The 16,440-nt window shown below is 44.7% G+C and overlaps 1 protein-coding gene across 2 annotated transcripts in view; it reads right to left on the reverse strand.

Moving 5' to 3' along the window:
• Positions 1-205: 205 nt before the first annotated feature.
• Positions 206-16,440, reverse strand: part of LOC144281356 (uncharacterized) — a 687,780-nt gene continuing 671,545 nt past the window's right edge. The window contains exons 4-5 of one of the 2 annotated variants that reach the window (XM_077844325.1): positions 3,130-3,266; positions 206-400 (exon numbers count right to left, since the gene is read on the reverse strand). The gene's annotated coding sequence lies outside the window, so the exon portion shown is untranslated. Of the gene's footprint in view, positions 401-2,222; positions 2,394-3,129; positions 3,267-16,440 lie in introns of those variants that run through there. The other variant, XM_077844326.1, reaches the window with a different exon arrangement.

The raw sequence follows: 16,440 nt of genomic DNA on the forward strand, positions 1-16,440 counted from the left end.
ACCTGTCTCGTGAGGATGTTCATAACTGCATCTGCAGGCAGTGTGGAACTGGGAAGGACTGCGTGTAAGCTCATCTCGCAGAAGGAAATTCCGCAGAGAGAGAGCTTTCAGCTAGGTACTCAGGTTTGGAAGTTAGTATGTAGCACCCCTCTGAGGGAGGAATTCCTCAGAAGTCGCTGGATGGAACTAAGAGACACTTGCCTCTCGCAAAACTTGCATCCCGTATTGGACGAAATCCTTTGGAAGTGAAGCATACAGGCCGTCAGCATGTGGGAGGTACAAGCCATAAGCTCAATCCAAAGGAGCGTGCATGCCTTGATGGCAGCTGTCTGCTACGCACAAAATTGACAAGGGAGACACGTGGTTTTCACTCCGCTACTGTCCCGGATACAACGAAATGCTGTGGACGTGGAACATACAGGCAGTCAAGATGGGGTAGGTACAGGCCATAAGTTGAACTCGCAGAAGTGTGTTTGCTTTGCAGGCCAATGTCTGCTAGACACTAATCGAGACGAGGTATACAGGAGCTACACTCTAATTGAACATGGATATTGGAAATCGCTCTATTGAACTCAGATACATATGAGTACAGTCCTGACACTTCCACTGCATTTCTCCAACCTCTCCGAACACCTAATATAAGGATGTTAGCAGCTACGACTACGGGCAGGCAGGATGTGGGAGGCTCCTGCCCTGAGCTCAGCTTTCAAAGGAGGCATGCCTGGAGGCCAGCTTTCTACTAACTGCATTCTGATGGGCATGAGAACGTGGCAGCATTGTAATTCAGGATGTTCCATGAATACCGGTTTACTGCACCTGGAGACACAACTCCGAGAGGGAAGTTCCCGAGAGTGAGCTTTCAGGTAGGTTCTCAGGTTTGGAAGTTAGTATGTAGCTCCCATCTGAGGGAAGAATTCCTCAGATGTTGCTGTATTGAAAAGAAAGAAAGAAAAAGAAAGAAAGAAAGAAAGAAAGAAGGAAGGAAGGAAGGAAGGAAGGAAGGAAGGAAGGAAGGAAGGAAGGAAGGAAGAGTGGCACCTGTGTGGCTCTGTCAGTTAAGCTTCTGCCTTAGGCTCAGATCATGATCCAGGTAAGGCAGGCTCCCTGTTCAACAGAGAACCTGCTTCTCCCTCTCCCTCTTCCCCTCTCGCTCATGCTTTATCTCTACTCTCTCTCTCAAATAAATAACATCTTTGAAAAAGAAACAAACAAACAAATCCACAAGGAAGAGAAATTGCCCATGTAGAATAATTTCAAACAATTTGTGAAGACATTCCACCCTCAAGTTCATGAGCATAGCTTCCCACTCTTAAGTGTGGAATACACATAGTAACTTCCATCTACAAAATATAATATGAAAACTTTAAATAATAATGATAATATAATAATAATAATTAATAATAATAATAAAGATCAGTTTACTACTGAGAAAGCTGACAAACACTACTTCAGCAAGATGATCAGATCGATACCAAGACTGATAAATCATGTTGATAGTATCTATCCTTTATATGATATAATGAAAATGGCAGTATATCTCTGTATATAATGCACAAAAACAGTTCAGTCATGAGATAAACAACAGACATGTCCCAACTGAGGGAAATTTTACAAAATACTCTACTTGTCAAAGTGTTCCAGTTCAACAACAAGAAAAGGCTGAAAGACTGTCACAATCCAGATGAGCCTAAGGAAAGAGGACAAATGGAATGTGATTTGAGGATTGGTAACTTAGCAAAAACTAAGGAAATCTGAATAAACTATGGTCTTTGTTTTTTTTTTGTCTTTGTTTAATGCTAATTTTTTAATATTGATTCATTAGCTCATATTTGTACCATACTAATATAAGATATCAATAATTGGAGAAATTGAGTGCAAGTGCATGCGAATGCTCTGTACTATCTTCTCAGTTTCCCTATAAATCTTTGTTTTTTTCCTATAAATAAGATTTATTTTGAAAATTGACTTAAATGAACCAGGCTCCAAGTGTGAAGACATTTTAAGAATAGTTGAATTAACTTTTTCCTTATTCTTAAAGAGTTCCTTTGATGGAAACAATTAAGAATTTTAGATCAAAGGAAAGAAAAACACTTAAGAACACGTATAATGCCTCCTCAACCTGAAAAGCAGGAAAGGATAATAAATAGCAAAAATCAGATAAAAATACTTCTAGTATAATAGACACCATATGCAAGTGCATTTAAAATTAGCAATGCATAACATTTATTTCCTTGACATTTGACTTCCAAAGAGTTCAAAGTGTTTCAGTGTCAGTTGAAACAGGGGAAGAATCTCAGGGAAGGATCCTTCACATAAATAATAGGACCATTGGTAATAATGTCTCTCAGTTCTTTCCAAATCGATAAAGATGCATTTCCTGATGAGTGACTGAGCTGTGAAGAAAGAGATGAGAAACCCTCATCCCTCTGAATTACTTGTGTCAGAATATTTTGACCATAGTACCACGGATAGTAAATTATCCTTATTAACAGGAAATATGTCTCAGATTGGAATCTGAGCAACCAGATGGGCAGAGAAAAAATGCTTTGACTCGCTCTTCATCTTTTAAAGACAAAGGAGAGCTTTTTTATGTACAAAGTCTATTGTCAAGATAGCCTTAGGGAATAAGAGTCTGCAGCATCGAATCCCCCTGCACATCTGGGAAGCCCGTGCCCCAGGTCTTCCTGATTCGAAATCCCTGGGCCTGTCCCCCAACACAGGCTGCCAGGCTGAGGTCATTTGCAATTGCTCTCTTAGGAGCTCTGGGGAAGGGGGAAGGAGCTAGATAGGATGTTACTGGAAGCATGGAGGCCTAGAAAATTAAGGCCATTCCAATTTAAATTCAGTGTTAGCACAAGTCCAGCCATCCCAGGTCCCTGTGAAGAACAGCTGAAATTAACATTACTTCAGTTACCGGAAAAAGCAAAAGTTTACAGCTTAATGTCCTAGAAAGCCCCACAATAGAAACAAAACTGAGTCAAGGCCAAGGACAGGAAGCCTCTATTAGAATGAGAACAGAGCTCAATGCCCTTGAATGTCCCATATCAAAATGTAAACAGAACTTGAGGAATTGCTCCACCCCTTCTGGAGGTCCCTTTAGCCAGCCCTTAATACTAAGCTAAAACCCACCTCGGGGTCCAAGTCCCTGCTCCACTCTGTCCGGTATACTTGCACACAAGCTCTAGCTTGTAAATAAACCCTCATGTGTTTGCATCAGTGTCGGCTTCTCGGTGGTTTCTCGGATTCACAATCTTGGGCACAACACTCTGAGATAAAAAAAACAAAGCCAAAAGAAGCTCAGACGCAGGTAGAGTAAATGCAGGGTTCTGAGAGAATCGGCGGAGACCCAGGGGCTTGGGAGCTCTTCTGTGGAGGCCCATGCAGACTGGGGGGCAGGATGCTCAGCCCCAGAGCCAGAGGACCCAGAGACCCCACCCGCATCCGGCCAATCAGGGGGGGTCTCAAGGAGCAGCACTGTGCTGCTCACTGGAGGCCAGAGGTGCTGATGCCCACCCCACCTCTGACCCCGCAGGTGCATCTACCACACAGATGTGCACCTGATAATCAGCGCCAGAGCCCATCCCCAGACCCTGCACAGACCACTCACTGCCACCAATTTGTCGGACCACAGAGGATGCATAGATTCAGCTCTGCCTGGAAAGTAGGATATAGCTTCCTTTGTACTTTGTGCTTTATTGTCATTTATTTTCCTTGATTTTTTTGTTAATTGACTTATTTTAATTTTATGTATGTACCTTATATATTTCTTTCTTTCTTTTTTTTACCTTATATATTTCTTAATTTTACTTTCATGGTACTTTAATTGTGTTTCATATTTGGGGTTTAGAATCTTTTGAAATGCAGGCCAAAATAATCTGGTGTTTTTTTTGGAGAGCAGTTGTTATTGTTTTCCTTGGTTTTTCTTTTTCTTCCCTCTCTCTTTTCTGGAAAAGGTAATGAAATGGAGAAATTCACCTCCATAAAATAACATGAGATAGTACTCACAGCCAGGAAGTCCATCAATACACATATATGATGTCTAACTACATTTTAAAACAATGATTATGGGATCCCTGGGTGGCGCAGTGGTTTGGCGCCTGCCTTTGGCCCAGGGCGCTGATCCTGGAGACCCGGGATCGAATCCCACGTCGGGCTCCCGGTGCATGGAGCCTGCTTCTCCCTCTGCCTATGTCTCTGCCTCTCTCTCTCTCTCTTTCTGTGACTATCATAAATAAATAAAAATTAAAAAAAAAATAAAACAATGATTATAAAGATAGCAGCTGGGCTGGATAAAGAGCACAGAAGAAAACTAGAGAATCCCTTACTGTAGAAGTAAAACAACTAAAATCTAGTCAGGCCAATGTTAAAAATGCTATAACTGAGATGCAGTCCCACGTGGAAGCCATAAAAACAAGAAAGGTTATGGACCACAGAGACAGACGTAGGGAAGTCAGCCACTTATTAAAAAATAACATTCATATCTTAGGAGACTCAGAAGATGAAGAGAGAGAACAGATGGGCCTTGCTCAGCCATTAAAAATGACAAATACCCACCATTTGCTTCAACGTGAATGGAACTGGAAGGTATTATGCTGAGTGAAGTAAGTCAATCAGAGAAGGACAAACATTGTATGTTCTCATTCATTTGGGGAATATAGATAATAGTGAAAGGGAATATAAGGGAACGGAGAAGAAATGTGTGGGAATATCAGAAAGGGAGACAGAACATAAAGACTACTAACTCAGGGGATCCCTGGGTGGTGCAGCGGTTTAGTGCCTGCCTTTGGCCCAGGGTGCGATCCTGGAGACCCGGGATCGAATCCCACATCGGGTTGCCGATGCATGGAGCCTGCTTCTCCCTCTGCCTATGTCTCTGCCTCTCTTTCTCTCTGTGTGTGTGTGTGACTATCATAAATAAAATTAAAAAAAAAGACTCCTAACTCAGGGAAATGAATTAAGGGTGATGGAAGGGGAGGAGGGCGGGTGGTGGGGGTGAATGTGTGATGGGCACTGAGGGGGGCACTTGACGGGATGAGCACTGGGTGTTATTCTGTATGCTGGCAAATTGAACACCAATAAAAATAAAATTATTATTAAAATAAAAGAAATAAATAAATAAAGAAGAAAGAAATAGAAAGAATGAAAGAAAGAAAGATGAAAGAAAGAAAGAAAGAAAGAAAGAAGAAAGAAAGAAAGAAAGAAAGAAAGAAAGAAAGAAAGAAAGAAAGAAAAAGAAAGAAAGAAAGGAGTGGCACCTGGGTGGCTCAGTCAGTTAAGCTTCTGCATTAGGCTCAGATCATGATCCAGGTCCCAAGGAAGGCTCCCTGTTTAGCAGGGAACCTGCTTCTCCCTCTCCCTCTGCCCCTCTTGCTCATGCTTTTTCTCCTCTCTCTCTCTCATATAAATAAATAACATCTTTGAAAAAGAAACAAACAAACTCAGAAGGAAGAGAAATCTCCCATGTAGAAGAATTTCAAACAATTCGTGCAGACATACCACACTCAAGTTCATGAGCATAGCTTCCCACTCTTATGTGTGGAAAACACATAGTAATTTCCTTCTGCAAAATATATTATGAAAAACCTAAAATAATAATGATAATATAATAATAATAATAATAATAATAATAATAATAATAATAATAAAAGAATCACTTTACTACGGAGAAAGCTGACAAACACTACCTCAGCAAGATGATCAGATCGATACCAAGACTGATAAATCATGTTGATAGTATCTATCCTTTATATGATATAATGAAAATGGCAGTATATCTCTGTATATAATGCACAAAAACAGTTCAGTCATGAGATAAACAACAGACATGTCCCAACTGAGGGAAATTTTACAAAATACTCTACTTCTCAAAGTGTTCCAGTTCAACAACAACAAGGAAAGGCTGAAAGACTGTTACAATACAGAGGAGCCTAAGAAAACAGGAGGACAAATGGAATGTGATATGAGGGATGGTAACTTAGCAAAAGCTAAGGAAATCTGAATAAAGTATGGTCTTTGGTTAATGCGAATATTTTAATATTGATTCATTAGCTCATATTTGTACCGTACTAATATAAGATATCAATAATTGGAGAAATTGAGTGCCAATGCATGCGAATGCTCTGTACTATCTTCTCAATTTCCCTATAAATTCCCTCAATTCCCTATAAATCTTTGTTTTTTTCCTAATAAATAAGATTTATTTTGAAAATTGACTCATTTCTTGATGAGTGACTGAGCTGTGAATAAAGAGATGAGAAACCCTCATCCCTCTGAATTACTTGTGTCAGAATATTTTAACCATAGTACTACGGATAGTAAATTATTCTTAGTAACAGGAAATACGTCTCAGATTGGAATCTGAGCAATTAGATGGGCAGAGAAAAATAACTTTGACTCGCTCCTCATCTTTTAAAGATAAAGGACAGCTTTTCTATGTACAAAGTCAGTTGTCAAGATAGGCTTAGGGAATAAGAGTCTGCAGCATCGAATCCCACTGCACAGCTGGGACGCCCATGCCCCAGGTCTTCCTGATCCCAAATCCCTGGGCCTGTCTCCCAACACAGGCTGCCAAGCTGAGGTCATTTGCAATTGCTCTCTTAGGAGCTCCAGGGAAGGGGAAAGAGCTAGCTAGGATGGGACTGGATGCAAGGAGGCCGAGAAAATGAAGGCCTTTCTACTTTAAGTTCAGTGTTCGAACAAGACCAGCCATCCCAGGTCCCTGTGAAGAAGAGCTGAAATTTACATTACTTCAGTTACAGGAAACAAACAAACAAACAAACAAAAGTTTACAGCTTAATGTCCTAGAAAGCCCCACAATAGAATGAAACTGAGCCCATGCCAAGGGCTGGAAGCGCCTATTAGAATGAGAGCAGAGTTCAATACCCTTGAAGGCCCCATAACAAAATGTAAACAGAACTTGAGGAATTGCTCCAGCCCTTCTGGAGGACCCCGAGACAAGCCCTTAAAACTAAGCTAAAACCCACCTCAGGGTCCAAGTCCCTGCTCCACAGTGTTGGGTGTACTTGGACACAAGCTCGAGTTTGGAAATCAACCCTTGTGTGTTTGCATTGGTGTCAGCTCCTTAGTGGTTTCTTGGATTCGCAATCTTGGTCACAACACCCCCATGTCCCCTCCCACCTTGGTTGAACCGCTATCCCCTCCCACCCAGGGTGACACTCAGTCACCTCCCTCCCTACAACAGCTTGGCACAGGCCGTCACACATATCCCATGGGCACGGTGGGCACTCTCACCGTCCCTGGCCTCCCAGAGGAAGGAAGGAGGTTTTGGCAGTACCCACTCCATGGTGGCCCCAGGGCTCCCTGCCCAGGACAGACAGGTTAGGGTCTGTGTCCCTGATGCCAGCTCCTCCTCCCCGGTTTTCCCACAGGAAATGAAGGAGGAGGCCCTGGTCTCCTCTAGGGACATCACGCTGGGGGACCTGGACGTCAACAGGATATTCAGCAGTCACGTCATGTTTTGGGACTACTATGGGTTAGGGTGAAGCTGAGGGGCCAGGGGGATTGGGACCCAGGAGGACCGGGGGCTTCTGGGTAGGGAACATGGGGCTTCAGAGCCTGGGAGAAGAACAGCAGCCAACAACACACGGCTGCATGGTAGGTTGTTGGGGATGAACACTGTGCCCCCACCCTCGGGGTCTCAGGGATGAGGAGGCCACTAGGACGGGGCCTCCAGGGATTGCCATGTTAGCTGAACCCCAAAAGGGTGAGGGACAGCCCCCTGAAAAGCAGGGGGCTGGGGTGGGAGCCGTCGGGCCAGTAAGGGGACCTGGGGGCAGGGTGCATGGCCGTGACTGGAGGAAGACACACATTGATCTGATGAGGGTCGGACGGGTCAGGGTGATACCCACCCTCAGGACTTCATATATTTCTAAATTCTATGCATTAAATTTGAGACAATTTGAAATTTGTAAACATACATTGTATGATGACCCCCAGATAATGCCCCTGGTCCAGCCAGGGCCCTGTACTCACCACACGGGGCCCCAGGGGCAGGTGTCACAGCATACCCCAGACTGGGGTCGCCTTTATCTGTGGACGTCTCAGTGTGCATCTTAGAGAAAGAGGATGCCCTGTGTCCGCCGGCCCCCCACACCATCCTCCCATTCCCCAGACCCACACCATCCCCTAACATCATCATCCCCCATGGCATAGACCCTACACCATCCCCCTCACACACACACAGCCTCACACAATCCCCACCCACACTATACTCAAACACCATCCCCCCTACACCATCCCCCACACCCCACCACCATCATACCCATGCCCCCACACCATCGGCCCTGAGCAAGGACCCAGTGCAGCTGCACCCTGTGGGACATGCTCAGACTCCCCGGGGTTCTCTGGATACCCTGCTCCCATCAGAAGCCTGGGTGTCTCATTGAGTACCAGGGGTTGCAGGGAGGAGGGAAGGCAGCGAGCCCTGGACAGTGTGTGTGCAGGAGAGTGGTGCAGAGGACACACTGTGCCTGCCTCCACCCTCTGTCCCTCCTGGATGGTGGGACACCCTGCACAGGACACCAGGCCCTAACCCAGAGGGACCTGGGCTGACTTGGGCCCAGGCTCTGTGGGCGCTGGGTTGATTTGAGCCCACACCAGTCCCAACTCAAAGACTAATGGAATCAGGCCCCCATGGCCCTCGACAACCCTGGATTCTGGCGCCGGGCTCAGTGAGCCCTCTCAAAGCTGGATGTGGCCTACTGGGCCCTGGACATGTCACACAGATACAGGTCGCTTATCTAGGGCAGCCCTGGGGATCCCAGGACACACCAGTGTGGGGAGTGGAGGGGTAAGCCGGTGGGCCACACCCGCACCCACACCATGAGGCAGGCTCCTCCAGGTGCTGGGACCCTAGAGGGCCCGAGGCCGGGGTCCAGCTGCCCTGCGGGTACCCAGAGCAGGAGCCCATGAGCTACAGGTCCAGGTCAGCTCTGCTGTCCTCAGAACCGTCACTCAGGCTGAAACCTCAGGACACATGCCCCTACCCAGAGTCCACACATGCTCCCAGGTGGGGGACTCCAGCACCAGCCCACCCACCCCGTGTGATTCTTGCTTCCACTTAAAGGACAGAAAGGTCTCCTTCTCCAGGGGAAGGCACGCACCCACGGCTCTGAGCCCGTTTGCTGTAGAAAGTCAATAAAGTGATGTGGTGCAAAAATGCACAGCCAGCCCATTTTTGTGTCTCCCAGAACTCTGTGAACGGGGCGTAGAGAGACCCCCAGAGACGAGGAGGGGGCACCACCTAGGCCCCAACCAGCCCCTGCAGGGCCACCGCCAGGCAAACACAGCTGACGTCCCCACGTGCCTTTCAGGGAAGGCCTGACCCACTGCCGGACATGGGAATGTGGCCGAGCCGGAACTTCCAGCTCAGCTGACCCTCCAGCTGAAAGTTCCTGCACAAGTTAGCCACGGCGTAGCCAGGAGAGCTCATCTAGCCGCCAAGCGCCAGCATCAGAAATGATATTCTGACAAACATTTTGGTTTTTTTTTTTTCCATTTTGGGGTTTTGGGTGACCCAGACAGAGGATCCAATAGCTGCATGGGATAGCTGCATGTGATAGACACACATGCACCTCAAAACCAACAAAAGTCAGAATCCCCCCAATGTTGTCAAACAGCAGCCAGATGGTTACATACACTAAGCCGTGGTCCCCAAAAGGATACATGGAAAACGCTATAAGCCATGACTGCAGAGGTGCTGGAGGCACGTAGATGTGCCTGCTTGTGTTCCAACAAGCAGGGCAGAGGGGCAGGAAGCATCCTCCGGATGGGGGGCACTCCTAGGAAAGGACATCAGGTCCCTATGAAGGCTACGGAGGGTGAAATCTGTCCTCCTCTCTTTCTGCTTCTGGTTTTCCTCCTAAATGCCATTTTCCTCAATCATATTAGCAAGAATTTTTTTTGTTGTTTTTAAATTTCTTTTTATTGGAGTCTAATTTGTATGAATTCTTTCTTCAGCAAGTGTGTCATTCAGGAGGGAAAGAGAGATAAAGATTATCCCAGACAGGCAACATATAAAGGAGTTCAGGACCACTTAACCAGTCCAGTAAGGAATTTTAAGACGGACTCTTCTAGTGGGGGAAAAAGAGACAAAAAGCAACAAAGACGAGAAAGGCCCAGAGAACGTCACCAGAAACACCAACTCTTCCGGTAACACAAATGCACAAAGTTCATATCTTTGAATAATCACTCTGAATGCTGATAGACAAAATGCTTCAATCAAAAGATATAGGGTATCAGAGTGGCTTAAAAAGCAGGATCTGGGATGCCTGGGTGGCTCAGGGTTTGACCCTCTGCCTTTGACTCAGGGTGTGATCCTGGAGTCTGGGATCCAGTCCCATATTGGGCTCCTGGTGGGGACCCTGTTTCTCTCTCTGCCTAATTTTCAGCCTCTCTCTCTCTCTCTCTCTCACACACACACACACACTATCATAAATAACATTATTATTAAAAAACAACATCCATCTGTACGCTGCCTACTAGAGGCTCACCTTAGACCTATAGACACCAACAGATTGAAAGTCAGGGGACAGAAAATCATTTATGATGCTAATAGATATCAAAAGAAAGATGGAGGACCCATACTTATATCAGACAAACGAGATTTGAAACCAAACCCTGGGGGACACCTGGTGGCTCAGTGGTTGAGCATCTGCCTTTGGCTCAGGGTGTGATCCTGGGATCCCAGGATCGAGTCCCACATCAACCTCCCTTTGGGGAGCCTGCCTCTCACTCTGCTATGTTCCTTCCTCTGCTTCTCTGTGTATCTTTCATGAATAAATAAGTAATTTAAATTTCAAAAAAGAAAGAACAAATACTGTAAGAAGAGATGAAGAAGGGCATTATTTCATAATTAAAAAGACTCTCTATCAAGATCAAACAACTAAATATGCTGCCAACATGGGAGTATCTAAATATAGAAACCACTGTTGGTGGGAATGTGAACTGGTGCAGCCACTCTGGAAAACTCTGTGGCAGTCCCTCAATGAGAAAAAAATAGACCTGCACAACGACCCAGAAATTGCACTGTTGGGGATTTACCCCAAAGATTCACATGCAATGAAATGCCGGACACCTGCACCCTGATGTTTATATTAGGAATGTCCACAATAGCCAAACTGTGGAAGGAGCCTCGCTGTCCATCAAAAGATAAATGGATACAGAAGATGTGGTTTATGTATACAATGGAATATTACTCAGCCATTAGAAATGACAGATACCCACCATTTGCTTCAATGTGGATGGAACTGGAAGGTATTATACTGAGTGAGGTAAGTCAATCGGAGTAGGACAGTGTGTGTTTTCATTCATTTGGTGAATATAAATAATGCTGAAAGGGAATATAAGGGAATGGAGAAGAATTGTGTAGGAATTATCAGAAAGGGAGACAGAACATAAAGACTCCTAACTCTGGGAAACGAACTAGGGGGGCTGGGAGGGGAGGAGGGCGGAAGTGTGGGTGAATGGGTGATGGGCACTGAGGGGGACACTTGATGGGATGAGCACTGGGTGTTATTCGGAATGTTGGTCAATTCAACATCAATACAAAATAAATTTATTAAAAAAAAAAGATCCAACAACTAAATATTTATGCTGCAACATGGGAGTACCTAAATATAGAAACGAATTAACAACAAACATACAGGAACTCACTGATAATAATACAATTACAGGGGTTTTAACACCCACTTATGGCAATGGACCGATCGTCTATGCAGAAAATCAACAGGGGAACAATAGCCCTGACACACTGGACCACAGGGACTCAACAGATATAGTCTGAACATTTCTTTCTAAAGCAGAATACACATTCCTTTCAAGTGCACATGGGACATTCTCCAGAACAGATCATATCATGGCCCACAAATCAGACCTCAACAGGTACAGCAGGTACAAGAAGGTTGATATAACATGCTGTACATTTTCGGAACACGATGCTATGAAACTCGAAGTCGACAGTAAGAAAAAAAAATTGGACAGACAAAAAATACGTGGAGATTATGAACATCCTACTAGAGAATGAATGGATCAACCAGGAAATTAAACAGGAAATTTAAAACAAATGAAAATGAAAATATGTTTTTCCAAAATTCTGGGATGTAGCAAAGGCAGTCCTAAGAGGTAAGTACATAGCAATACAGGACTACCTCAAGAAACAAGAAGTCTCCAATACACAACCTAACCCTACACCTAAAGGAGCTGGAAAAGAAATAGCAAACAAAGCCTAAAGCCTACAGAAGAAGGGAAAAAATAAAGATGAGAGCAGAAATAAACAATACAGAAACAACAAAACAGTAGAATGGAATAACGAATCTAAGAGCTGGTTCTTCAAAATAATTAATAAAATGGATCAAGCTCTAGCCAGCTTTATCAATGAGAAAAGAGAAAAGACCTAAATAAATAAAATAACAGATGGGAGAAGAGAGATCACAATCAACACCAGCAAAATTAGACAATTATAAGGGAATACTATGAAATTATACGCAAACAAACTGGAAGACCTGGAAGAAATGGACAAATCCCTAGAAATGTGCAAACGAGCAGAAGTGAAATAGGAAGAAATAGAAAATGTGAACAGACCCATAATGAGCAAAGGAATTGAATCAGCAAGGTACCTGGGTGCATCAGGGGTTGAGCATCTGCTTTGGCTCAGATCATGATCCCGGGGTCCGGGGGAATCATGTCCAACATCAGGGCCCACTGGAGGATCATTTTCCCTCTGCCTTTACCTCTGCCTTTCTGTGTCTCCCATGAATACATAAATAAAATATTTAAAAAAGAAAAAAGATAAAAAGTGAGAAAGGACCCAAATAAAATCACAAATAGGAAAAGAGAAATAACAACCAACACTAGAGAAATAGAAACGATTATAAGAGAACATTATGAAAAATTATATGCCAGCAACATAGAACCTGGAAGAAATAGATCAATTCTGGAAATATATAACATAGCAAAAATGAAAAAGGAAGAAATAAGGAACTTGAACAGACATATAACCAGCAGAGAAATTGAATAAGCAATCAAGGATCTCCCAACAGGAGACACTTAGATCAACAGAACAGAATGGAAAGCCGAAACAAGATACAAACCTGTAACTCTGTGATCCATTAATCGACAACAAGGCAGCAAGGAATATCCAATGGCACAAAGACAGTCTCTTCAACAAACCCTAACCCTGACCCCAGGAAAAGAACAAATAGTGTTGGGAAAACCAGGCAGCCACATGCAGAAGAATCAAAGTGGACCACTTTCTTACACCATATATATAAAAAATAAATTCAAAATGGATGAAAGACCTAAATGTTAGACCTGAAACCATATACAAAGAAGAAAAGATAGGCAGCAACGTCTTTGATATTGGCCATTGGATCTTCTTTCTAGATATGCCTCTGACGTGAGGGAAACAAAAGCAAAAATACTATTGGGACTTCATCAAACGTAAAAGCTTCTGCAAAGTGAAGGAAACAACCAAAGCTAAAAGGCAACATACAAAATGAGAGGAGATATTTATAAACAACCCATCCAATAAAGAGTTAGTATGCAAAATACATAAAGCAAACATAAATCTCAGCATCCTAAACACAAATTATCCAACTACAGATGGGCAGAAGAGATGAATGGACTTTGTCTCTGACAAGACTTCCAGATGGCCACCAGACACACGGAGAGACACTCAGCATCACCCATCATCAGGGAAATGCAAACCACAATGAGATGTCACCTGACAGCCGTCAGATTGGCTAAAATTAACAGCACAAGAAACAACAGGTGTTGGTGAGGCTATGGAGAAGGAGAGCCCCCTTACACTCCTGGTGGGCATGCGAAAATGTACAACCACTGTGGAAAACAGTGTGGAGGGTCCTCGAAATTTTAAAAATAGGGGATCCCTGGGTGGTGCAGCAGATTGGCACCTGCCTTTGGCCCATGGCGCAATCCTGGACAGCTGGGTTTGAATCGTACTTCGGACTCTTGGTGCATGGAGACAGCTTCTCACTCTGCCTGTGTCTCTGCCTCTCTCTGACTATCATAAAAAAATAAAATAAAAAGAAGTTAAAAATAGAGCTAACCTATGATTCAAAAATTGCACAGCTAGGTATGTACCACAAGGATACAAAAGTAGTTTAGTAGATTGGAAGAGGGACACGCAGCCCAGTGTTTGCAGCAGCGTTATCAACAAAAGCCAATCTGTGGATACAGCCCAGATGTCCATCGACAGATGAATGGGCAGAGACGATGTGCTAAATATACACACTGTGACATCACTGGGTCATCAGAAGGGATGAAATGAAGCCATTTAAAATGATGTGGGAGAAGTGGAAAGGACTTATGCTAAATGAACTCAGTCAGTCAGAGACAGACAGATACCAAATACCATACAATGGCATTCACATGTGAATTTTAAAAAACCAAACAAACTGGCAAAGGGGCAGAGGGGGGGATGAGAGAAGCAAACCAAGATACACACTCTAACCAAAGAGAATAAACTAATCAACACCAGAGGATGGTGGGGGAAAGGGGAATCAGGGCATGGGGATACTGGAGGGCACCTGTGACCAGTACCAGGCGTTGTATCCAAGGGTTGAATCACTATGTGGTAAACCTGAAAATATATCATACTGTGTTTACAAACAGGAATTCAAGTAAAACTTTAAAATGATAATTGGTAGGATTGATGAAACATGTGCACACAGAGATAAAATCAGAAAGGCAACCGAAAATCCAAATAGAGTATTTAGAGGCACAAATCCCCTCCTTAGCTCAGCTCAGGAGAAGCCTGCCATGCCTATTCTCACCCCAGCAGAAGCCTGGATTTTGATTCTCTGGGGAGGCCACTGACTTGGTGGAGTCAGGCTATCTTTGAACCCAAAACCTAAATAGAGTGCATAAAACTAAACTGCCCAAGATACTAGGAGTCCCAGGGCAGGCACATGCCAAGACCCAAAGTCTAACCATACACAGACATAACCCTAACCCTACACTTAATCCTAATGTTAACCTAAACCTTAAACAAGATCCATCACTAATCAAAAACCAAACACAAACCCCAAGACACAAACACAAACACATTCACTAAACCTTCCTGCCAACCCTCACCCTAACTCCTAAACCTATTCTGAACCCTTAGGCCTGACCCCTAACTTAAATCTAAACCTAAGCCTACCCTCTAACCCTAACCTTAACTTAATATACTCAAATCCTATTCCTAACCTTAACCAGTACCCTAACCCTAACACTCTAATACTAATCCTATCTCATACCCCAAACTGTACCCTAACCTGTACCGTAAAACTAACCCCTAACCCACTCCCTAACCGTATCTCTTACCCTTTTCCAAATCCGTACCCTGACCCTGACCTGAACCTAAACCTAACCCCTAACCAAACACTAACCCTAACCCTAGCCCTAATCCCTATCTTAACCCTAACCCTAACCCTCGCCCTAACCCTAAACCTAGCCCTTCTTTAACTCTAACCCCTAACCCTTAACCCTAACCCTAACTCACACCCTAACCCCTAACCTTAAATGCAAACCTAAGCTCAACCCTAACTCTAACCATAACCCTAACCCCAACTCCAAACCTCCTGCCCTAATCCCTAGAGCCTAAACCCTAACCCTAACTCTAAATCCTGTCCCTAACCCTAACCCCCATCCTAACTCTTAACTACTGACCCTTACACTTATGTCTCACCTAACCTCTAATCCGTAACCATAAGCATAATCATAACTCCTAACATCTAACCTAAGCCTAACCACCAACTGCCTCCCCTCCCCTGACCCTACCATTTATTCTACCCATTCACTTACCCTATGGTTGTGAGTAGTCCCTTCTGATATGGACGTGGCCCCCAATGGCGCCTCCAGAGTCCTCCACGGGGTCCTGAGTAATCCAGGATCATGTGAGTGCGGACGTGGCCCCACATGTTCCTGAGTCATAGTCAGCAGGTCCTGAGGACGCTGGGTCTCCTATGACTGTGGACTATGCCTCACATCCTCTGGAACCCTCACAGCAGGTCCTTAGGAGGCCGGGGGGTCCTGTCAGCCTGGGCATGGCCCCACGTCCCCCAGAAAACTCACCGCAAGTCCTGAGGAAGGGCTCCTATCAGCATAGACACATCCCCATACGTCCCAAAGCCAAAGTGCAGGTGCTGAGGATGATGGGGGTCCTGTCACTGTGAATGCGGCACCCAGCTTCCAGAAGCCTCAACTTATGTCCGGAGGGGGCCTGGAGCTCCTGCCAGAGTGGAAGCGGTGCCACATATTCCTGAAATGTCCCCCTGGGTCCTGAAGCAGCTCAGGGGCTCCTGTCAGCGTAGATGCGGGCCCACAATTTCCTGAAGCCTCCCCGAGGACCTGAGGCGGCCCAGGCCTCCTGGCAGCGTGATGCGGGCCCACATCTTCCTGAACCTCACTGCTGGTCCT

The sequence above is a fragment of the Canis aureus genome, chromosome 12 (genome assembly GCF_053574225.1).
Source record: "Canis aureus isolate CA01 chromosome 12, VMU_Caureus_v.1.0, whole genome shotgun sequence".
Classification (NCBI taxonomy): domain Eukaryota; kingdom Metazoa; phylum Chordata; class Mammalia; order Carnivora; family Canidae; genus Canis; species Canis aureus.